This window comes from Oncorhynchus nerka, linkage group LG20 (genome assembly GCF_034236695.1).
Source record: "Oncorhynchus nerka isolate Pitt River linkage group LG20, Oner_Uvic_2.0, whole genome shotgun sequence".
In the NCBI taxonomy this organism is placed as follows: domain Eukaryota; kingdom Metazoa; phylum Chordata; class Actinopteri; order Salmoniformes; family Salmonidae; genus Oncorhynchus; species Oncorhynchus nerka.
The window spans coordinates 95183062-95206557 of NC_088415.1; the positions used below are offsets into that span (position 1 = coordinate 95183062).

Consider the following 23496-nt stretch of genomic DNA (forward strand, 5'->3'; position numbering starts at 1 on the left):
CCGTCTCCTCTGCCCTCCGTCTCCTCTGCCCTCCGTCTCCTCTGCCCTCCGTCTCCTCTGCCCTCCGTCTCCTCCCCTCCGTCTCCTCTGCCCTCCGCCCTCCGTCTCCTCTGCCCTCCGTCTCCTCTGCCCTCCGTCTCCTCTGCCCTCCGTCTCCTCTGCCCTCCGTCTCCTCTGCCCTCCCTCTCTCTCCGTCTCTGCCCTCCGTCTCCTCCCTCCGTCTCCTCTGCCCTCCGTCCTCTGCCCTCCGTCTCCTCTGCCCTCCGTCTCCTCTGCCCTCCGTCTCCTCTGCCCTCCGTCTCCTCTGCCCTCCGTCTCCTCCGTCTCCTCTGCCCTCCGTCTCCTCTGCCCTCCGTCTCCTCTGCCCTCCGTCTCCTCTGCCCTCCGTCTCCTCTGCCCTCCGTCTCCTGCCCTCCGCTCCTCCCGCCCTCCGTCTCCCTGCCCTCCGTCTCCTCTGCCCTCCGTCTCCTCTGCCCTCCGTCTCCTCTGCCCTCCGTCTCCTCTGCCCTCCGTCTCCTCTGCCCTCCGTCTCCTCTGCCCTCCGTCTCCTCTGCCCTCCGTCTCCTCCGCCCTCCGTCTCCTCTGCCCTCCGTCTCCTCCGTCTCCTCTGCCCTCCGTCTCCTCTGCCCTCCGTCTCCTCTGCCCACCGTCTCCTCTGCCCTCCGTCTCCTCTGCCCTCCGTCTCCTCTCCTCTGCCCTCCGTCTCCTCCCTCCGTCTCCTCTGCCCTCCGTCTCCTCTGCCCTCCGTCTCCCTCCCGTCTCCTCTGCCCTCCGTCTCCTCCGTCTCCTCTGCCCTCCTCCGTCTCCTCTGCCCTCCGTCTCCTCTGCCCTCCGTCTCCTCTCTCCTCTGCCCTCCGTCTCCTCTGCCCTCCGTCTCTGCCCTCTGCCCTCCGTCTCCTCTGCCCTCCGTCTCCTCTGCCCTCCGTCTCCTCTGCCCTCCGTCTCCTCTGCCCTCCGTCTCCTCTGCCCTCCGTCTCCTCTGCCCTCCGTCTCCTCTGCCCTCCGTCTCCTCTGCCCTCCGTCTCCTCTGCCCTCCGTCTCCTCTGCCCTCCGTCTCCTCTGCCCTCCGTCTCCTCCGTCTCCTCTGCCCTCCGTCTCCTCTCTCCCTCTGCCCTCCCGTCTCCTCTGCCTCCTCTCCTCCGTCTCCTCTGCCCTCCGTCTCCTCTGCCCTCCGTCTCCTCTGCCCTCCGTCTCTCTGCCCTCCGTCTCCTCTGCCCTCCGTCTCCTCTGCCCTCCGTCTCCTCTGCCCTCCGTCTCCTCTGCCCTCCGTCTCCTCTGCCCTCCGTCTCCTCTGCCCCGTCTCCCGTCTCCTCTGCCTCCGTCTCCTCTGCCCTCCGTCTCCTCTGCCCTCCGTCTCCTCCGTCTCCTCTGCCCTCCGTCTCCTCTGCCCTCCGTCTCCTCTGCCCCCGTCTCCTCTGCCCTCCGTCTCCCTCCGTCTCCTCTGCCCTCTCCGTCTCCTCTGCCCTCCGTCTCCTCTGCCCTCCCTCTGTCCTCCGTCTCCTCTGCCCTCCGTCTCCTCTGCCCTCCGTCTCCTCTGCCCTCCGTCTCCTCTGCCCTCCGTCTCCTCTGCCCTCCCGTCTCCTCTGCCCTCCGTCTCCTCTCTCCCTCTGCCCTCCGTCTCCTCCGTGCCCTCCGTCTCCTCCCTCCGTCTCCTCCGTCTCCTCTGCCCTCCGTCTCCTCTGCCCTCCGTCTCCTCTGCCCTCCGTCTCCTCTGCCCTCCCGTCTCCCTCCGCCCTCCGTCTCCTCTGCCCTCCCGTCTCCTCTGCCCTCCGTCTCCTCTGCCCTCCCGTCTCCTCTGCCCTCCGTCTCCTCTGCCCTCCCCTCCGTCTCCTCTGCCCTCCGTCTCCTCTGCCCTCCGTCTCCTCTGCCCTCCGTCTCCTCTGCCCTCCGTCTCCTCTGCCCTCCCGTCTCCTCTGCCCTCCGTCTCCTCTGCCCTCCGTCTCCTCTGCCCTCCCTCTCCTCCGTCTCCTCTGCCCTCCGTCTCTGCTCCCTCCGTCTCCCACCCTCCGTCTCCCTCTGCCCTCCGTCTCCTCTGCCCTCCGTCTCCTCTGCCCTCCGTCTCCTCTGCCCTCCGTCTCCTCTGCCCTCCGTCTCCTCTGCCCTCCGTCTCCTCTGCCCTCTCCTCTCCTCTGCCCTCCCCCGTCTCCTCTGCCCTCCGTCTCCTCTGCCCTCCGTCTCCTCTGCCCTCCGTCTCCTCTGCCCTCCCTCCGTCTCCTCTGCCCTCCGTCTCCTCTGCCCTCCGTCTCCTCTGCCCTCCGTCTCCTCTGCCCTCCGTCTCCTCTGCCCTCCGTCTCCTCTGCCCTCCGTCTCCTCTGCCCTCCGTCTCCTCTGTCTCCTCTCCCTCCCTCCGTCCCTCCGTCTCCTCTGCCCTCCGTCTCCTCTGCCCTCCGTCTCCTCTGCCCTCCGTCTCCTCTGCCCTCCGTCTCCTCTGCCCTCCGTCTCCTCTGCCCTCCCGTCTCCTCTGCCCTCCGTCTCCTCTGCCCTCCGTCTCCTCTGCCCTCCGTCTCCTCTGCCCTCCGTCTCCTCTGCCCTCCGTCTCCTCTGCCCTCCGTCTCCTCTGCCCTCCGTCTCCTCTGCCCTCCGTCTCCCTCTGCCCTCCGTCTCCTCTCTCCTCCCTCCGTCTCCTCTGCCCTCCGTCTCCTCTGCCCTCCCGTCTCCTCTGCCCTCCGTCTCCTCTGCCCTCCGTCTCCTCTCTCCCTCCGCCCTCCGTCTCCCTCTGCCCTCCGTCTCCTCTGCCCTCCGTCTCCTCTGCCCTCCGTCTCCTCTCTGCCCTCCGCCCTCCCGTCTCCTCTCCCTCCGTCTCCTCTGCCCTCCGTCTCCTCTGCCCTCCGTCTCCTCTGCCCTCCGTCTCTCTGCCCTCCGTCTCCTCTGCCCTCTGCCCTCCGTCTCCTCTGCCCTCCGTCTCCTCTGCCCTCCGTCTCCTCTGCCCTCCGTCTCCTCTGCCCTGTCTCCTCCCCTCCGTCTCCTCTGCCCTCCGTCTCCTCTGCCCTCCGTCTCCTCTGCCCCTCCGTCTCCCTCTGCCCCCTCCGTCTCCTCTCCCTCTGCCCTCCCGTCTCCTCTGCCCCCTCCGTCTCCTCTGCCCTCCGTCTCCTCTGCCCTCCGTCTCCTCTGCCCTCCGTCTCCTCTGCCCTCCGTCTCTCCTCTGCCCTCCGTCTCCTCTGCCCTCCGTCTCCTCTGCCCTCCGTCTCCCCTCCGTCTCCTCTGCCCTCCGTCTCCTCTGCCCTCCGTCTCCTCCTCTGCCCTCCGTCTCCTCTGCCCTCCGTCTCCTCTGCCCTCCGTCTCCTCTGCCCTCCGTCTCCTCTGCCCTCCGTCTCCTCTGCCCTCCGTCTCCTCTGCCCTCCGTCTCCTCTGCCCTCCGTCTCCTCTGCCCTCCGTCTCCTCTGCCCTCCGTCTCCTCTGCCCTCCGTCTCCTCTGCCCTCCGTCTCCTCTGCCCTCCGTCTCCTCTGCCCTCCGTCTCCTCTGCCCTCCGTCTCCTCTGCCCTCCGTCTCCTCTCTGTCCGTCTCCTCTGCCCTCCGTCTCCTCTGCCCTCCGTCTCCTCTGCCCTCCGTCTCCTCTGCCCTCCGTCTCCTCTGCCCTCCGTCTCCTCTGCCCTCCGTCTCCTCTGCCCTCCGTCTCCGTCTCCTCTGCCCTCCGTCTCCCTCTGCCCTCCGTCTCCTCTGCCCTCCGTCTCCTCCGCCCTCCCGTCTCCTCCCCTCCGTCTCCTCTGCCCTCCGTCTCCTCTGCCCTCCGTCTCCTCTGCCCTCCGTCTCCTCTGCCCTCCGTCTCCTCTGCCCTCCCGTCTCCTCTGCCCTCCGTCTCCTCTGCCCTCCGTCTCCTCTGCCCTCCGTCTCCCTCTGCCCTCCGTCTCCTCTGCCCTCCGTCTCCTCTGCCCTCCGTCTCCTCTGCCCTCCGTCTCCTCTGCCCTCCGTCTCCTCTGCCCTCCGTCTCTCTGCCCTCCGTCTCCTCTGCCCTCCGTCTCCTCTGCCCTCCCGTCTCCTCTGCCCTCCCCTCTCCCCTCCGTCTCCTCTGCCCTCCGTCTCCTCTGCCCTCCGTCTCCTCTGCCCTCCGTCTCCTCTGCCCTCCGTCTCCTCTGCCCTCCGTCTCCTCTGCCCTCCGTCTCCTCTGCCCTCCGTCTCCTCTGCCCTCCGTCTCCTCTGCCCTCCCTCTGCCCCTCCGTCTCCTCTCCTGCCCTCCGTCTCCTCTGCCCTCCGTCTCCTCTGCCCTCCGTCTCCTCTGCCCTCCGTCTCCTCTGCCCTCCGTCTCCTCTGCCCTCCGTCTCCTCTGCCCTCCGTCTCCTCCGTCTCCCTCTGCCCTCCGTCTCCTCTGCCCTCCGTCTCCTCTGCCCTCCGTCTCCTCTGCCCTCCGTCTCCTCTGCCCTCCGTCTCCTCCCTGCCCTCCGTCTCCTCTGCCCCTCCGTCTCCTCTGCCCTCCCGTCTCCTCTGCCCTCCGTCTCCTCTGCCCTCCGTCTCCTCTGCCCTCCGTCTCTCTGCCCTCCGTCTCCTCTCTCCTCTGCCCTCCGTCTCCTCTGCCCTCCGTCTCCTCTGCCCTCCGTCTCCTCTGCCCTCCGTCTCCTCTGCCCTCCGTCTCCTCTGCCCTCCGTCTCCTCTGCCCTCCGTCTCCTCTGCCCTCCGTCTCCTCTGCCCTCCGTCTCCTCTGCCCTCCGTCTCCTCTGCCCTCCCTCTGCCCTCCTCTCCTCTGCCCTCCGTCTCCCCTCTGCCCTCCGTCTCCTCTGCCCTCCGTCTCCTCTGCCCTCCGTCTCCTCTGCCCTCCGTCTCCTCTGCCCTCCCGTCTCCTCTGCCCTCCGTCTCCTCCTCTGCCCTCCGTCCCTCCCTCTCCCTCTGCCCTCCGTCTCCTCTGCCCTCCGTCTCCTCTGCCCTCCGTCTCCTCTGCCCTCCGTCTCCTCTGCCCTCCGTCTCCTCTGCCCTCCGTCTCCTCTGCCCTCCGTCTCCTCTGCCCTCCGTCTCCTCTGCCCTCCGTCTCCTCTGCCCTCCGTCTCCTCTGCCCTCCGTCTCCTCTGCCCTCCGTCTCCTCTGCCCTCCGTCTCCTCTGCCCTCCGTCTCTGCCCTCCGTCTCCTCTGCCCTCCGTCTCCTCTGCCCTCCGTCTCCTCTGCCCTCCGTCTCCTCTGCCCTCCGTCTCCTCTGCCCTCCGTCTCCCTCCGTCTCCTCTGCCCTCCGTCTCCTCCCTCCGTCTCCTCTGCCCTCCGTCTCCTCTGCCCTCCGTCTCCTCTGCCCTCCGTCTCCTCTGCCCTCCGTCTCCTCTGCCCTCCCGTCTCCTCTGCCCTCCGTCTCCTCTGCCCTCCCGTCTCCTCCCCTCTCTCCTGCCCTCCCGTCTCCTCTGCCCTCCGTCTCCTCTGCCCTCCGTCTCCTCTGCCCTCCGTCTCCTCTGCCCTCCGTCTCCTCTGCCCTCCGTCTGCCCTCCGTCTCCTCTGCCCTCCGTCTCCTCTGCCCTCCGTCTCCCCTCTGCCCTCCGTCTCCTCTGCCCTCCGTCTCCTCCGCCCTCCGTCTCCTCTGCCCTCCGTCTCCTCTGCCCTCCGTCTCCTCTGCCCTCCGTCTCCTCTGCCCTCCGTCTCCTCTGCCCTCCGTCTCCCTCTGCCCTCCGTCTCCTCTGCCCTCCGTCTCCTCTGCCCTCCGTCTCCTCTGCCCTCCGTCTCCTCTGCCCTCCGTCTCCTCTGCCCTCCGTCTCCTCTGCCCTCCTCTCTCCTCTGCCCTCCGTCTCCTCTGCCCCTCCTCTCCCTCCGTCTCCTCTGCCCTCCGTCTCCTCTGCCCTCCGTCTCCTCTGCCCTCCGTCTCCTCCCTCCGTCTCCTCTGCCCTCCGTCTCCTCTGCCCTCCGTCTCCTCTGCCCTCCGTCTCCTCTGCCCTCCGTCTCCTCTGCCCTCTCCGTCTCCTCTGCCCTCCGTCTCCTCTGCCCTCCGTCTCCTCTGCCCTCCGTCTCCCCTCTGCCCCTCCGTCTCCTCTGCCCTCCGTCTCCTCTGTCCCTCCGTCTCCTCTGCCCTCCGTCTCCTCTGCCCTCCGTCTCCTCTGCCCTCCTCCTCTCCCTCCGTCTCTCTGCCCTCCGTCTCCTCTGCCCTCCGTCTCCTCTGCCCTCCGTCTCCTCTGCCCTCCGTCTCCCTCTGCCCTCCGTCTCCTCTCTTCTCTGCCCTCCTCCTCTGTCTCCCGTCTCCCTCTCGTCTCCTCTGCCCTCCGTCTCTCTCTGCCCTCCGTCTCCTCTGCCCTCCGTCTCCTCTGCCCTCCGTCTCCTCTGCCCCCCTCTGTCTCCTCTGCCCTCCGTCTCCTCTGCCCTCCCGTCTCCTCTGCCCTCCGTCTCCTCTGCCCTCCGTCTCCTCTGCCCTCCCCTCCGTCTCCTCTGCCCTCCCGTCTCCTCCGCCCTCCGTCCCTGCCTCCGTCTCCTCTGCCCTCCGTCTCCTCTGCCCTCCGTCTCCTCTGCCCTCCGTCTCCTCTGCCCTCCGTCTCCTGCTCCGTCCTCTGCCCTCCGTCTCCTCTGCCCTCCGTCTCCTCTGCCCTCCGTCTCCTCTGCCCTCCGTCTCCTCTGCCCTCCGTCTCCTCTGCCCTCCGTCTCCTCTCTGCCCTCCGTCTCCTCTGCCCTCCGTCTCCTCTCCGCCCTCCGTCTCCTCTGCCCTCCGTCTCCTCTGCCCTCCGTCTCCTCTGCCCTCCCGTCTCCCTCTGCCCTCCGTCTCCTGCCCTCTCCCCTCTGTCTCCTCTGCCCTCCGTCTCCTCTGCCCCGTCTCCTCCGTCTCCTCTGCCCTCCGTCTCCTCTGCCCTCCGTCTCCTCCCTCCGCCCTCCGTCTCCTCTGCCCTCCCGTCTCCCCTCCGTCTCTGCCCTCCCGTCTCCTCTGCCCTCCGTCTCCTCTGCCCTCCCGTCTCCTCTGCCCTCCCGTCTCCTCTGCCCTCCCGTCTCCTCTGCCCTCCCGTCTCCTCTGCCCTCCCGTCTCCTCTGCCCTCCCGTCTCCTCCGATCCCCATTCTCCCTCCCACCGCTCTCCTTCCACCATCCTCCGTCCCCCATGCCCTCTTCCCCAACACTCACTGCTCTAAGAATGAAGATGAAAGATGAAAATAAGCCCAGGGCTAGTACTTTTCAGACGGTGCTAATTGATATGTCCAGCTAGCCCGAAAGACCAGTGAGAGGTAGACTTTTCAAACATCTCAATGGAACAGCTTGTTGACCTGAATGTTACCGGGTATTCTAGGCCAGCTGGCCAACATGTCCATCCTCTGGCTAAGAGCCATGTAAGTCCGTAATGTTGATGAATAAACACTGCAAAAAGCACATACTAGGATCTGAGCCAGGTTGACTATCTTGTTTGACATGAAAATGTATATAATTATACGCCGTCCTAATATTGAGTTGCACCTCTTTTTGCCGTCAGAACAGCCTCAATTCATCCGGGCGGGGACTCTACAAGGTGTTGAAAGCGTTCCACAGGGATGCTGGCCCATGTTGACTCTACAAGGTGTTGAAAGTGCTTCCACAGGGATGCTGGCCCATGTTGACTCTACAAGGTGTTGAAAGTGCTTCCACAGGGATGCTGGCCCATGTTGACTCTACAAGGTGTTGAAAGCCGTTCCCTCTGCCCTCCGTCTCCTCCGTCTCCTCACCCTCTGGATGCTGGCCCATGTTGACTCTACAAGGTGTTGAAAGCGTTCCACAGGGATGCTGGCCCATGTTGACTCTACAAGGTGTTGAAAGTGCTTCCACAGGGATGCTGGCCCATGTTGACTCTACAAGGTGTTGAAAGCGTTCCACAGGGATGCTGGCCCATGTTGACTCTACAAGGTGTTGAAAGTGCTTCCACAGGGATGCTGGCCCATGTTGACTCTACAAGGTGTTGAAAGTGCTTCCACAGGGATGCTGGCCCATGTTGACTCTACAAGGTGTTGAAAGTGCTTCCACAGGGATGCTGGCCCATGTTGACTCTACAAGGTGTTGAAAGCGTTCCACAGGGATGCTGGCCCATGTTGACTCTACAAGGTGTTGAAAGCGTTCCACAGGGATGCTGGCCCATGTTGACTCTACAAGGTGTTGAAAGCGTTCCACAGGGATGCTGGTCCATGTTGACTCTACAAGGTGTTGAAAGCGTTCCACAGGGATGCTGGCCCATGTTGACTCTACAAGGTGTTGAAAGCGTTCCACAGGGATGCTGGCCCATGTTGACTCTACAAGGTGTTGAAAGTGCTTCCACAGGGATGCTGGCCCATGTTGACTCTACAAGGTGTTGAAAGTGCTTCCACAGGGATGCTGGCCCATGTTGACTCTACAAGGTGTTGAAAGCGTTCCACAGGGATGCTGGCCCATGTTGACTCTACAAGGTGCTGGCCCATGTTGACTCTACAAGGTGTTGAAAGCGTTCCACAGGGATGCTGGTCCATGTTGACTCTACAAGGTGTTGAAAGCGTTCCACAGGGATGCTGGCCCATGTTCACTCCAATGCTTCCCACAGTTGTCCAGTTGGCTGGATGTCCTTTCGGGTGGTTGACCTTCCTTGACACACACAGGAAACTGTTGAGCGTGAAAAACCCAGCAGCGTTGCAGTTCTTGACTCAAACCGGTGCGCCTGGTACCTACTACCATCCCCCGTTCAAAGGCACTTAAATCTGTTGTCCTGCCTATTCACCCTCTGAATAGCACACATACACAATCCATGTCTCAAGGCTTAAAAATCATCCTTTAACCTGCCCCCCCTCCTCCCCCCTCATCTTCACTGATTGAAGTGGATTGAACAAGTGACATCAATAAGGGGTCTCATCTTTCATCGGTATTCACCTGGTCATGGAAAGAGAAGGTGTTCTTAATGTTTTGTATAGTCAGTGTCTGAGAACAATAAAGGATGTAATCCTCCTATTGTTAATTTGTGTTCTGTTTCAGGTGCTGCTGTTTCTTTAAGAGGAGGACGAGGCAAGGCCTCCAGAGACACTAGTGAAGGAGAGAGGCCTCCGGAGACACTAGTGAAGGAGATAGGCCTCCGGAGACACTAGTGAAGGGGAGAGGCCTCCGGAGACACTAGTGAAGGAGAGAGGCCTCCGGAGACACTAGTGAAGGAGAGAGGCCTCCGGAGACACTAGTGAAGGGAGAGGCCTCCGGAGACACTAGTGAAGGGGAGAGGCCTCCGGAGACACTAGTGAAGGGAGAGGCCTCCGGAGACACTAGTGAAGGAGAGGCCTCCGGAGACACTAGTGAAGGGGAGAGGCCTCCGGAGACACTAGTGAAGGAGAGGCCTCCGGAGACACTAGTGAAGGAGAGGCCTCCGGAGACACTAGTGAAGGGAGAGGCCTCCGAGACACTAGTGAAGGGAGAGGCCTCCGGAGACACTAGTGAAGGGAGAGGCCTCCGGAGACACTAGTGAAGGGAGAGGCCTCCGGAGACACTAGTGAAGGGGAGAGGCCTCCGGAGACACTAGTGAAGGGGAGAGGCCTCCGGAGACACTAGTGAAGGGGAGAGGCCTCCGGAGACACTAGTGAAGGGGAGAGGCCTCCGGAGACACTAGTGAAGGGGAGAGGCCTCGGAGACACTAGTGAAGGGAGAGGCCTCCGGAGACACTAGTGAAGGGGAGAGGCCTCCGGAGACACTAGTGAAGGGAGAGGCCTCCGGAGACACTAGTGAAGGGAGAGGCCTCCGAGACACTATGAGTGAAGGGAGAGGCCTCCGGAGACACTAGTGAAGGGAGAGGCCTCCGGAGACACTAGTGAAGGGGAGAGGCCTCCGGAGACACTAGTGAAGGGGAGAGGCCTCCGGAGACACTAGTGAAGGGGAGAGGCCTCCGGAGACACTAGTGAAGGGGAGAGGCCTCCGGAGACACTAGTGAAGGGGAGAGGCCTCCGGAGACACTAGTGAAGGGGAGAGGCCTCCGGAGACACTAGTGAAGGGGAGAGGCCTCCGGAGACACTAGTGAAGGGGAGAGGCCTCCGGAGACACTAGTGAAGGGGAGAGGCCTCCGGAGACACTAGTGAAGGGGAGAGGCCTCCGGAGACACTAGTGAAGGGGAACAGCAAAGGGAACAGCACAGACTGACCAATGGGAGGAAAGCAGTGCTGAAATTGAGCTGTGTGCTCTACACCCTGCTATCTCTCTCTTTGTACAGTTAGAGCGCTCCCTGTTGACCCTCCTGCAGTACTACAACGCAGACTAACGCCTGCTGTGATGACCTGCCTTGTGCAGACAGACAGACAGACAGACAGGCAAGCAGGCAGGACCCAACGGGCCAGAACCATGATTGTCTGTGTGCTTGGAGCTGAGAAGAGGAGCAGAAGGAATTCGTGTACACCAGAACCAGAAGAAACATTACCATGAATACTGCTTCCTTCCTTTTGTGTTTTTAAATGACGTTTTGAAACCCACCGAGTTGTTGAACACTGGAACTTCATTAGAGCATCTTCAGGAAACAGATATTTTTTTCTTATTTCCTGTGGATGGATGGATGGATGGATGGATGGATGGATGGATGGATGGATGGATGGATGGATGGATGGATGGATGGATGGATGGATGGACATGGATGGATGGATGGATGGATGGATGGATGGATGGATGGACATGGATGGATGGATGGATGGATGGATGGATGGATGGACATGGATGGATGGATGGATGGATGGATGGATGGATGGATGGACATGGATGGATGGATGGATGGACATGGATGGACATGGATGGATGGATGGATGGATGGACATGGATGATATGGATGGACATGGATGGACATGGATGGACGGGGATGGATGGATGGATGGATGGACATGGATGGATGGATGGATGGATGGATGGACATGGATGGATGGATGGATGGATGGATATGGATGGACATGGATGGACATGGATGGACGGGGATGGATGGATGGATGGATGGACATGGATGGATGGATGGATGGATGGATGGATGGATGGACATGGATGGATGGATGGATGGATGGATGGATGGATGGATGGACATGGATGGACATGGATGGATGGATGGATGGACATGGATGGATGGATGGATGGATGGATGGACATGGATGGATGGATGGATGGATGGACATGGATGGACATGGATGGATGGATGGATGGATGGACATGGATGGATGGATGGATGGATGGATGGATGGATGGATGGATGGATGGATGGACATGGATGGATGGATGGATGGATGGATGGATGGATGGATGGATGGATGGATGGATGGACATGGATGGACATGGATGGATGGATGGACATGGACATGGATGGATGGATGGACATGGATGGATGGACATGGATGGACATGGATGGAGATGGATGGATGGACATGGATGGATGGATGGACATGGATGGATGGATGGATGGACATGGATGGATGGATGGACATGGATGGATGGATGGATGGATGGATGGATGGACATGGATGGATGGATGGACATGGATGGATGGATGGATGGATGGACATGGATGGATGGATGGACATGGATGGACAAGGATGGATGGATGGATGGATGGACATGGATGGATGGATGGACATGGATGGACATGGATGGATGGACATGGATGGATGGATGGATGGACATGGATGGATGGATGGACAAGGATGGATGGATGGATGGACAAGGATGGACATGGATGGATGGACAAGGATGGATGGATGGATGGATGGATGGATGGATGGATGGACATGGATGGATGGATGGATGGATGGATGGATGAACAAGGATGGATGGACAAGGATGGATGGACATGGATGGATGGACATGGATGGATGGATGGATGGCTGGTGACGGACAGTGGCTGCTCTCCGGTACTGTGGCGTGCGGGAGAGATAGCAGGATGAAAGATAAACAAATATTTAATCTCTTTAAAATTGCACTTTAGAGGGGAAAAAGTACATGGAATTCTGGGATTAAAGTTTAACATCGACAAACAGAAATAAAGGCAGATGTAGGATCATTTCTACACCCAGCAGATGTAGGATCATTTCTACACCCAGCAGATGTAGGATCGTTTCTACACCCAGCAGATGTAGGATCGTTTCTACACCCAGCAGATGTAGGATCGTTTCTACACCCGGCAGATGTAGGATCGTTTCTACACCCGGCAGATGTAGGATCGTTTCTACACCCGGCAGATGTAGGATCGTTTCTACACCCGGCAGATGTAGGATTGTTTCTACACCCAGCAGATGTAGGATCGTTTCTACACCCAGCAGATGTAGGATCGTTTCTACACCCAGCAGATGTAGGATCGTTTCTACACCCAGCAGATGTAGGATCGTTTCTACACCCGGCAGATGTAGGATCGTTTCTACACCCGGCAGATGTAGGATCGTTTCTACACCCAGCAGATGTAGGATCGTTTCTACACCCAGCAGATGTAGGATCGTTTCTACACCCAGGCAGATGTAGGATCGTTTCTACACCCGGCCGATGTCTGAAAGCAGTGAACCAGTACGGTTTTATAACTACAGGTAGTCTCTATAAAACCTGTGTGATCCAAATGGCACCCTACTGCCAATATGTTGCCCTAAATCATACAGGTCCTGGTCAAAAGTAGTTCACTAAAAGGTAAATTGGTGCTGTTTGGGACAAGCCCCAAGTGTCAATGGGTTTTAATGTTGCTGGTCCAAGTCAGTCACTTGGAAGTCATCATTTGTGTTTTTAAATTTAATTTAATTTTTTTTTACGATTGTCTCATTTGTAAATGTGAAACATGTTTTAGGCTTGCATATCGTTTTGTAAATGTGAAACATGTTTTAGGCTTGCATATCGTTTTGTAAATGTGAAACATGTTTTAGGCTTGCATATCGTTTTGTAAATGTGAAACATGTTTTAGGCTTGCATATCGTTTTGTAAATGTTCTTTAATTGATGAGCATTCAACTCAACCTGTTAAACTCTGGAAATGTGTCTCACAGACAGGAAATGTGACTCACAGACAGGAAATGTGTCTCACAGACAGGAAATGTGTCTCACAGACAGGAAATGTGTATTTTGGGTATTTATTTTACATGTATACTTGAGACCCGCTGTCACAGTAGGGTGCCATTTGTGACACGGTCGTCGTGATTGGTCACAGTAGGGTGCCATTTGTGACACGGTCGTCGTGATTGGTCACAGTAGGGTGCCATTTGTGACACGGTCGTCGTGATTGGTCACAGTAGGGTGCCATTTGTGACACGGGTCGTCGTGATTGGTCACAGTAGGGTGCCATTTGTGACACGGTCGTCGTGATTGGTCACAGTAGGGTGCCATTTGTGACACGGTCGTCGTGATTGGTCACAGTAGGGTGCCATTTGTGACACGGTCGTCGTGATTGGTCACAGTAGGGTGCCATTTGTGACACGGTCGTCGTGATTGGTCACAGTAGGGTGCCATTTGTGACACGGTCGTCGTGATTGGTCACAGTAGGGTGCCATTTGTGACACGGTCGTCGTGATTGGTCACAGTAGGGTGCCATTTGTGACACGGCCGCCGTGATTGGTCACAGTAGGGTGCCATTTGTGACACGGTCGTCGTGATTGGTCACAGTAGGGTGCCATTTGTGACACGGTCGTCGTGATTGGTCACAGTAGGGTGCCATTTGTGACACGGTCGTCGTGATTGGTCACAGTAGGGTGCCATTTGTGACACGGTCGTCGTGATTGGTCACAGTAGGGTGCCATTTGTGACACGGTCGTCGTGATTGGTCACAGTAGGGTGCCATTTGTGACACGGTCGTCGTGATTGGTCACAGTAGGGTGCCATTTGTGACACGGTCGTCCGTGATTGGTCACAGTAGGGTGCCATTTGTGACACGGTCGTCGTGATTGGTCACAGTAGGGTGCCATTTGTGACACGGTCGTCGTGATTGGTCACAGTAGGGTGCCATTTGTGACACGGTCGTCGTGATTGGTCACAGTAGGGTGCCATTTGTGACACGGTCGTCGTGATTGGTCACAGTAGGGTGCCATTTGTGACACGGTCGCCGTGATTGGTCACAGTAGGGTGCCATTTGTGACACGGTCGTCGTGATTGGTCACAGTAGGGTGCCATTTGTGACACGGTCGTCGTGATTGGTCACAGTAGGGTGCCATTTGTGACACGGTCGTCGTGATTGGTCACAGTAGGGTGCCATTTGTGACACGGTCGTCGTGATTGGTCACAGTAGGGTGCCATTTGTGACACGGTCGTCGTGATTGGTCACAGTAGGGTGCCATTTGTGACACGGTCGTCGTGATTGGTCACAGTAGGGTGCCATTTGTGACACGGTCGTCGTGATTGGTCACAGTAGGGTGCCATTTGTGACACGGGTCGTCGTGATTGGTCACAGTAGGGTGCCATTTGTGACAGTAGGGTGCCATTTGTGACGTGATTGGTCACAGTAGGGTGCCATTTGTGACACGGTCGTCGTGATTGGTCACAGTAGGGTGCCATTTGTGACACGGTCGTCGTGATTGGTCACAGTAGGGTGCCATTTGTGACACGGTCGTCGTGATTGGTCACAGTAGGGTGCCATTTGTGACACGGTCGTCGTGATTGGTCACAGTAGGGTGCCATTTGTGACACGGTCGTCGTGATTGGTCACAGTAGGGTGCCATTTGTGACACGGTCGTCGTGATTGGTCACAGTAGGGTGCCATTTGTGACACGGTCGTCGTGATTGGTCACAGTAGGGTGCCATTTGTGACACGGTGGTCGTGATTGGTCACAGTAGGGTGCCATTTGTGACACGGTCGTCGTGATTGGTCACAGTAGGGTGCCATTTGTGACACGGTCGTCGTGATTGGTCACAGTAGGGTGCCATTTGTGACACGGTCGTCGTGATTGGTCACAGTAGGGTGCCATTTGTGACACGGTCGTCGTGATTGGTCACAGTAGGGTGCCATTTGTGACACGGTCGTCGTGATTGGTCACAGTAGGGTGCCATTTGTGACACGGTCGTCGTGATTGGTCACAGTAGGGTGCCATTTGTGACACGGTCGTCGTGATTGGTCACAGTAGGGTGCCATTTGTGACACGGTCGTCGTGATTGGTCACAGTAGGGTGCCATTTGTGACACGGTCGTCGTGATTGGTCACAGTAGGGTGCCATTTGTGACACGGTCGTCGTGATTGGTCACAGTAGGGTGCCATTTGTGACACGGTCGTCGTGATTGGTCACAGTAGGGTGCCATTTGTGACACGGTCGATTGGTCGTGATTGGTCACAGTAGGGTGCCATTTGTGACACGGTCGTCGTGATTGGTCACAGTAGGGTGCCATTTGTGACACGGTCGTCGTGATTGGTCACAGTAGGGTGCCATTTGTGACACGGTCGTCGTGATTGGTCACAGTAGGGTGCCATTTGTGACACGGTCGTCGTGATTGGTCACAGTAGGGTGCCATTTGTGACACGGTCGTCGTGATTGGTCACAGTAGGGTGCCATTTGTGACACGGTCGTCGTGATTGGTCACAGTAGGGTGCCATTTGTGACACGGTCGTCGTGATTGGTCACAGTAGGGTGCCATTTGTGACACGGTCGTCGTGATTGGTCACAGTAGGGTGCCATTTGTGACACGGGTCGTCGTGATTGGTCACAGTAGGGTGCCATTTGTGACACGGTCGTCGTGATTGGTCACAGTAGGGTGCCATTTGTGACACGGTCGTCGTGATTGGTCACAGTAGGGTGCCATTTGTGACACGGTCGTCGTGATTGGTCACAGTAGGGTGCCATTTGTGACACGGTCGTCGTGATTGGTCACAGTAGGGTGCCATTTGTGACACGGTCGCCGTGATTGGTCACAGTAGGGTGCCATTTGTGACACGGTCGTCGTGATTGGTCACAGTAGGGTGCCATTTGTGACACGGTCGTCGTGATTGGTCACAGTAGGGTGCCATTTGTGACACGGTCGTCGTGATTGGTCACAGTAGGGTGCCATTTGTGACACGGTCGTCGTGATTGGTCACAGTAGGGTGCCATTTGTGACACGGTCGTCGTGATTGGTCACAGTAGGGTGCCATTTGTGACACGGTCGTCGTGATTGGTCACAGTAGGGTGCCATTTGTGACACGGTCGTCGTGATTGGTCACAGTAGGGTGCCATTTGTGACACGGTCGTCGTGATTGGTCACAGTAGGGTGCCATTTGTGACACGGTCGTCGTGATTGGTCACAGTAGGGTGCCATTTGTGACACGGTCGTCGTGATTGGTCACAGTAGGGTGCCATTTGTGACACGGTCGTCGTGATTGGTCACAGTAGGGTGCCATTTGTGACACGGTCGTCGTGATTGGTCACAGTAGGGTGCCATTTGTGACACGGTCGTCGTGATTGGTCACAGTAGGGTGCCATTTGTGACACGGTCGTCGTGATTGGTCACAGTAGGGTGCCATTTGTGACACGGTCGTCGTGATTGGTCACAGTAGGGTGCCATTTGTGACACGGTCGTCGTGATTGGTCACAGTAGGGTGCCATTTGTGACACGGTCGTCGTGATTGGTCACAGTAGGGTGCCATTTGTGACACGGTCGTCGTGATTGGTCACAGTAGGGTGCCATTTGTGACACGGTCGTCGTGATTGGTCACAGTAGGGTGCCATTTGTGATTGGTCACATGGGTTAGCAGCAGATGTTCGTGTCATCGTCGTGATTGGTCACATGGGTTAGCAGCAGATGTTCGTGTCATCGTCGTGATTGGTCACATGGGTTAGCAGATGTTTGTGTCATCGTGTCACAACGGCTAACATAACCTGTCACAACCTGTCACAACCTGTCATAACCTGTCACAACCTGTCACAACCTGTCACAACCTGTCACAACCTGTCATAACCTGTCACAACCTGTCATAACCTGTCACAACCTGTCACAACCTGTCATAACCTGTCACAACCTGTCACAACCTGTCATAACCTGTCACAACCTGTTATAACCTGTCACAACCTGTCATAACCTGTCACAACCTGTCACAACCTGTCATAACCTGTCACAACCTGTCATAACCTGTCATAACCTGTCAAAACCTGTCATAACCTGTCACAACCTGTCACAACCTGTAACCTGTCACAACCTGTTATAACCTGTCATAACCTGTTGTCAAATCAAATTTGATTGGTCACATACACATGGGTTAGCAGATGTTCGTGCGAGTGCAGCGAAATGCTTTGTGCTTCTGGTTCCGACCGTGCAGTAATATCTAACAAGCAATCTAACAAATTCACAACAACTACCGTATACACACAAATCTAAAGGGGTGAATGAGAATATGTACATATGAGTATATGGATGAGCGATGGCAAAGGTGCAATAGATGGTATAAAATACAGTATATACATGTGATATAAGATATGTAAACATTAGTAAAGTGGCATTGTTTAAAGTGACTAGTGATCCATGTATTAAAGTGACTAGTGATCCATTTATTAAAGTGGCCAGTGATTGGGTCTCAATGTTGGCAGCAGCCTCCCTGAGTTACTGGTGGCTGTTTAACAAGGAGATAGAAGCTGTTCTTCAGTCTCTCGGTCCCTGTTTTGATGCACCTGTACTGACCTCGCCTTCTGGAGGATATGGAGGTGAACAGGCAGTGGCTCGGGTGGTTGTTGTCCTTGATGATCTTTTAATATGGTCAATTACACTTGTCATGCATTTTATGGCTGGTTATGATGTGTTAACCCACATTTATTCAACAACAACAACAACAACAATTCCAGACCAAGAAGTTTATTTTCGTTTGAACGTTAGTTTGTTAACCCTTTTGTTTTGAGTTCTTTTAAACATTTTTTAACTTTTAAATACACTTTATGACGTTTTCATGAAACATTAAGAACTGTGTCACTTCACGAAGAGAACGCACTTCATGACACTTTCAAGAAGCATTATGACATCATAATCATATAAACCAGATGGGCCAATCACGTACATGCCCTTAAATCAGTCATCTGTCAAAAAGGTGTCTGGTCCTGCTCCTGAAATCTACTCCTGCATTCCTCCCAGTCATCTGTCAAAAAGGTGTCTGGTCCTGCTCCTGAAATCTACTCCTGCATTCCTCCCAGTCATCTGTCAAAAAGGTGTCTGGTCCTGCTCCTGAAATCTACTCCTGCATTCCTCCCAGTCATCTGTCAAAAAGGTGTCTGGTCCTGCTCCTGAAATCTACTCCTGCATTCCTCCCAGTCATCTGTCAAAAAGGTGTCTGGTCCTGCTCCTGAAATCTACTCCTGCATTCCTCCCAGTCATCTGTCAAAAAGGTGTCTGGTCCTGCTCCTGAAATCTACTCCTGCATTCCTCCCAGTCATCTGTCAAAAAGGTGTCTGGTCCTGCTCCTGAAATCTACTCCTGCATTCCTCCCAGTCATCAGAAACAGAGCATTGGGGTAGGTGCATGTCTGACATCAATGCGTGTGCAATTATAGTAATGTAAGACGTTTATAATATAAACATGCTGAGGTTATGGTGGACCAGCCTGGCTGGTTGCCAGGGGCAACGCCAGTCCTCACGCCAGTCCTCACGCTAGTCCTCACGCCAGTCCTCACGCTAGTCCTCACGCCAGTCCTTACGCTAGTCCTCACGCCAGTCCTCACGCTAGTCCTCACGCCAGTCCTCACGCTAGTCCTCACGCCAGTCCTCACGCTAGTCCTCACGCCAGTCCTCACGCTAGTCCTCACGCCAGTCCTCACGCTAGTCCTCACGCCAGTCCTCACGCCAGTCCTCACGCTAGTCAGCTTTTTCTCCATCCCAAGCAAACACAGCTGATTAATCAATTTGCATGTCCTTGCTTGATATGGGCATGGATGTTCTGCGGCCGGGGCCTTGCTGGGGCCAGGGCCTTGCTGGGGCGGGGCCTTGCTGGGGCGGGACCTTGCTGAAGCCTTGCTGGGGCGGGACCTTGCTGGGGCGGGGCCTTGCTGGAGCCTTGCTGGAGCCTTGCTGGGGCGGGACCTTGCTGGGGCGGGGCCTTGCTGGGGCGGGACCTTGCTGGGGCGGGGCCTTGCTGGAGCCTTGCTGGGGCGGGACCTTGCTGGGGCGGGGCCTTGCTGGGGCGGGGCCTTGCTGGGGCCTTGCTGGAGCCTTGCTGGGGCTGGAGCCTTGCTGTGGCGGGGCCTTGCTGGGGCTGGAGCCGGGTCCTTGCTGGGGCCGGGGCCTTGCTGGAGCTGGAGCCGGGTCCTTGCTGGGTTCTGGGGCCTTACTGGGGCTAGGACCTTGCTGGGGCTGGGGCCTTGCTTGCTCGGTACCCCATGGGCTGAGCTAGCAGGCGCCATTGCTCCTAAAAAAAAACAAAGTGAAACGTAGGTAGCGTTCGCCACTTGGGCTAGTAGCCTAGCTGGTTAGCACAAAGTTAGCCAAAGGAAGCTAGCACTATGTTGGTCTTGCGACAAAGAAAAGCGTGGCTCTCAACCGATAAGCAGTGAAGTCGACGCAGCACGGAATGCTGCTCAGTCAAACGACCTGTCCTGATCTGTCATAGACGCTAAAAAAAATGGTATAGAATCAGCTTGATCACCTCTGTCGAAGACGCTTGGACCTTCTTTTTTCATATTTTCAGTGGTATTGTCAACAAACGCCCCCATAAAGAAAATGTGAATTCAAAACATGTTCAGCCCCTGGTTCGACCGTGATCTGGCAGAGTTACTCCACCTCAAGAATTGCATTTGGCGACAGGCTCGGAAAACGCATACTCAGGCTGACTAGCTCTCGTTCAGGCAAATGAGAAATAAGTGCTCTCAGGCTATCCGGAAGGCCAAAGTTAGTTACTTTAAGGTGCAGTTCTCTCTCTGTGGGTCTAATCACAAGAAGTTCTGGAAAACGGTTAAAGACCTGGAGAATAAACCCTCCTCCTCACAGCAGCCCATGTCCCTTAAAGTTGATGATGTGGTTGTTACTGACAAGGAGCCCATGTCCCTTAATGTTGATGATGTGGTTGTTACTGACAAGGAGCCCATGTCCCTTAATGTTGATGATGTGGTTGTTACTGACAAGGAGCCCATGTCCCTTAATGTTGATGATGTGGTTGTTACTGACAAGGAGCCCATGTCCCTTAATGTTGATGATGGTGTTGTTGACTGACAAGGAGCCCATGTCCCTTAATGTTGATGATGTGGTTGCAAGGAGCCCATGTCCCTTAATGTTGATGATGTGGTTGGTACTGACAAGGAGCCCATGTCCCTTAATGTTGATGATGTGGTTGGTACTGACTAGGAGCCCATGTCCCTTAATGTTGATGATGTGGTTGGTACTGACAAGGAGCCCATGTCCCTTAATGTTGATGATGCTGACAAGGAGCCCATGTCCCTTAATGTTGATGATGTGGTTGTTACTGACAAGGAGCCCATGTCCCTTAATGTTGATGTGGTTGTTACTGACAAGGAGCCCATGTCCCTTAATGTTGATGTGGTTGTTACTGACAAGGAGCCCATGTCCCTTAATGTTGATGATGTGGTTGTTACTGACAAGGAGCCCATGTCCCTTAATGTTGATGTGGTTGTTACTGACAAGGAGCCCATGTCCCTTAATGTTGATGTGGTTGTTACTGACAAGGAGCCCATGTGTCCCTTAATGTTGATGATGTGGTTGTTACTGACAAGGAGCCCATGTCCCTTAATGTTGATGTGGTTGTTACTGACAAGGAGCCCATGTCCCTTAATGTTGATGATGTGGTTGTTACTGACAAGGAGCCCATGTCCCTTAATGTTGATGATGTGGTTGTTACTGACAAGGAGCCCATGTCCCTTAATGTTGATGATGTGGTTGTTACTGACAAGGAGCCCATGTCCCTTAATGTTGATGATGTGGTTGTTACTGACAAGGAGCCCATGTCCCTTAATGTTGATGATGGTTGTTACTGACAAGGAGCCCATGTCCCTTAATGTTGATGATGTGGTTGTTACTGACAAGGAGCCCATGTCCCTTAATGTTGATGATGTGGTTGTTACTGACTAGGAGCCCATGTCCCTTAATGTTGATGTGGTTGTTACTGACAAGGAGCCCATGTCCCTTAATGTTGATGTGGTTGTTACTGACAAGGAGCCCATGTCCCTTAATGTTGATGATGTGGTTGTTACTGACTAGGAGCCCATGTCCCTTAATGTTGATGTGGTTGTTACTGACAAGGAGCCCATGTCCCTTAATGTTGATGATGTGGTTGTTACTGACTAGGAGCCCATGTCCCTTAATGTTGATGTGGTTGTTACTGACAAGGAGCCCATGTCCCTTAATGTTGATGTGGTTGTTACTGACTAGGAGCCCATGTCCCTTAATGTTGATGATGTGGTTGTTACTGACAAGGAGCCCATGTCCCTTAATGTTGATGTGGTTGGTACTGACTAGGAGCCCATGTCCCTTAATGTTGATGATGTGGTTGGTACTGACTAGGAGCCCATGTCCCTTAATGTTGAGGATGTGGTTGGTACTGACTAGGAGCCCATGTCCCTTAATGTGGTGACTGACAAGATGTCCCTTAATGTTGATGATGTGGTTGTTACTGACAAGGAGCCCATGTCCCTTAATGTTGATGATGTGGTTGTTACTGACAAGGAGCCCATGTCCCTTAATGTTGAGGATGTGGTTGTTACTGACAAGGAGCCCATGTCCCTTAATGTTGATGATGTGGTTGTTACTGACAAGGAGCCCATGTCCCTTAATGTTGATGATGTGGTTGTTACTGACAAGGAGCCCATGTCCCTTAATGTTGATGTGGTTGTTACTGACAAGGAGCCCATGTCCCTTAATGTTGATGTGGTTGTTACTGACAAGGAGCCCATGTCCCTTAATGTTGATGATGTGGTTGTTACTGACAAGGAGCCCATGTCCCTTAATGTTGATGTGGTTGTTACTGACAAGGAGCCCATGTCCCTTAATGTTGATGATGTGGTTGTTACTGACAAGGAGCCCATGTCCCTTAATGTTGATGTGGTTGTTACTGACAAGGAGCCCATGTCCCTTAATGTTGATGATGTGGAAGTGGTGTTACTGACAAGGAGCCCATGTCCCTTAATGTTGATGTGGTTGTTACTGACAAGGAGCCCATGTCCCTTAATGTTGATGTGGTTGTTACTGACAAGGAGCCCATGTCCCTTAATGTTGATGATGTGGTTGTTACTGACAAGGAGCCCATGTCCCTTAATGTTGATGATGTGGTTGTTACTGACAAGGAGCCCATGTCCCTTAATGTTGATGATGGTTGTTACTGACAAGGAGCCCATGTCCCTTAATGTTGATGTGGTTGATGACAAAGGAGCCCATGTCCCTTAATGGTGATGTTACTGACAAGGAGCCCATGTCCCTTAATGTTGATGATGTGTTGTTACTGACAAGGAGCCCATGTCCCTTAATGTTGATGATGTGGTTGTTACTGACAAGGAGCCCATGTCCCTTAATGTTGATGATGTGGTTGTTACTGACAAGGAGCCCATGTCCCTTAATGTTGATGTGGTTGTTACTGACAAGGAGCCCATGTCCCTTAATGTTGATGTGGTTGTTACTGACAAGGAGCCCATGTCCCTTAATGTTGATGATGGGTTGTTACTGACAAGGAGCCCATGTCCCTTAAGTTGATGATGCCCATGTCCCTTAATGTTGATGATGTGGTTGTTACTGACAAGGAGCCCATGTCCCTTAATGTTGATGTGGTTGTTACTGACAAGGAGCCCATGTCCCTTAATGTTGATGTGGTTGTTACTGACTAGGAGCCCATGTCCCTTAATGTTGATGATGTGGTTGTTACTGACAAGGAGCCCATGTCCCTTAATGTTGATGATGTGGTTGTTACTGACAAGGAGCCCATGTCCCTTAATGTTGATGATGTGGTTGTTACTGACAAGGAGCCCATGTCCCTTAATGTTGATGATGTGGTTGTTACTGACAAGGAGCACATGTCCCTTAATGTTGATGATGTGGTTGTTACTGACAAGGAGCCCATGTCCCTTAATGTTGATGTGGTTGTTACTGACAAGGAGCACATGTCCCTTAATGTTGATGATGTGGTTGTTACTGACAAGGAGCCCATGTCCCTTAATGTTGATGTGGTTGTTACTGACAAGGAGCCCATGTCCCTTAATGTTGATGTGGTTGTTACTGACAAGGAGCCCATGTCCCTTAATGTTGATGATGTGGTTGTTACTGACAAGGAGCCCATGTCCCTTAATGTTGATGTGGTTGTTACTGACAAGGAGCACATGTCCCTTAATGTTGACTGACAAGGATGTCCCTTAATGGATTGGTTGTTACTGACTGTCCCTTAATGTTGAGGACAAGCCCATGTCCCTTAATGTTGATGTGGTTGTTACTGACAAGACAAGGCCCATGTCCCTTAATGTTGATGATGTGTTGTTACTGACAAGGAGCCCATGTCCCTTAATGTTGATGATGTGGTTGTTACTGACAAGGAGCCCATGTCCCTTAATGTTGATGTGGTTGTTACTGACAAGGAGCCCATGTCCCTTAATGTTGATGATGTGGTTGTTACTGACAAGGAGCCCATGTCCCTTAATGTTGATGTGGTTGTTACTGACAAGGAGCCCATGTCCCTTAATGTTGATGATGTGGTTGTTACTGACAAGGAGCCCATGTCCCTTAATGTTGATGATGGTTGTTACTGACAAGGAGCCCATGTCCCTTAATGTTGATGTGGTTGTTAC

At 55.2% G+C, this 23496-nt stretch overlaps 1 protein-coding gene across 1 annotated transcript in view; it reads left to right on the top strand.

Moving 5' to 3' along the window:
• Nucleotides 1–16384: 16384 nt before the first annotated feature.
• The window catches only part of rnf2 (ring finger protein 2), a 71747-nt gene continuing 64635 nt past the window's right edge, over nt 16385–23496 (top strand). Inside the window, exon 1 of the mRNA XM_065006001.1 lies at nt 16385–18237. The gene's annotated coding sequence lies outside the window, so the exon portion shown is untranslated. The remainder of the gene's footprint in view (nt 18238–23496) is intronic.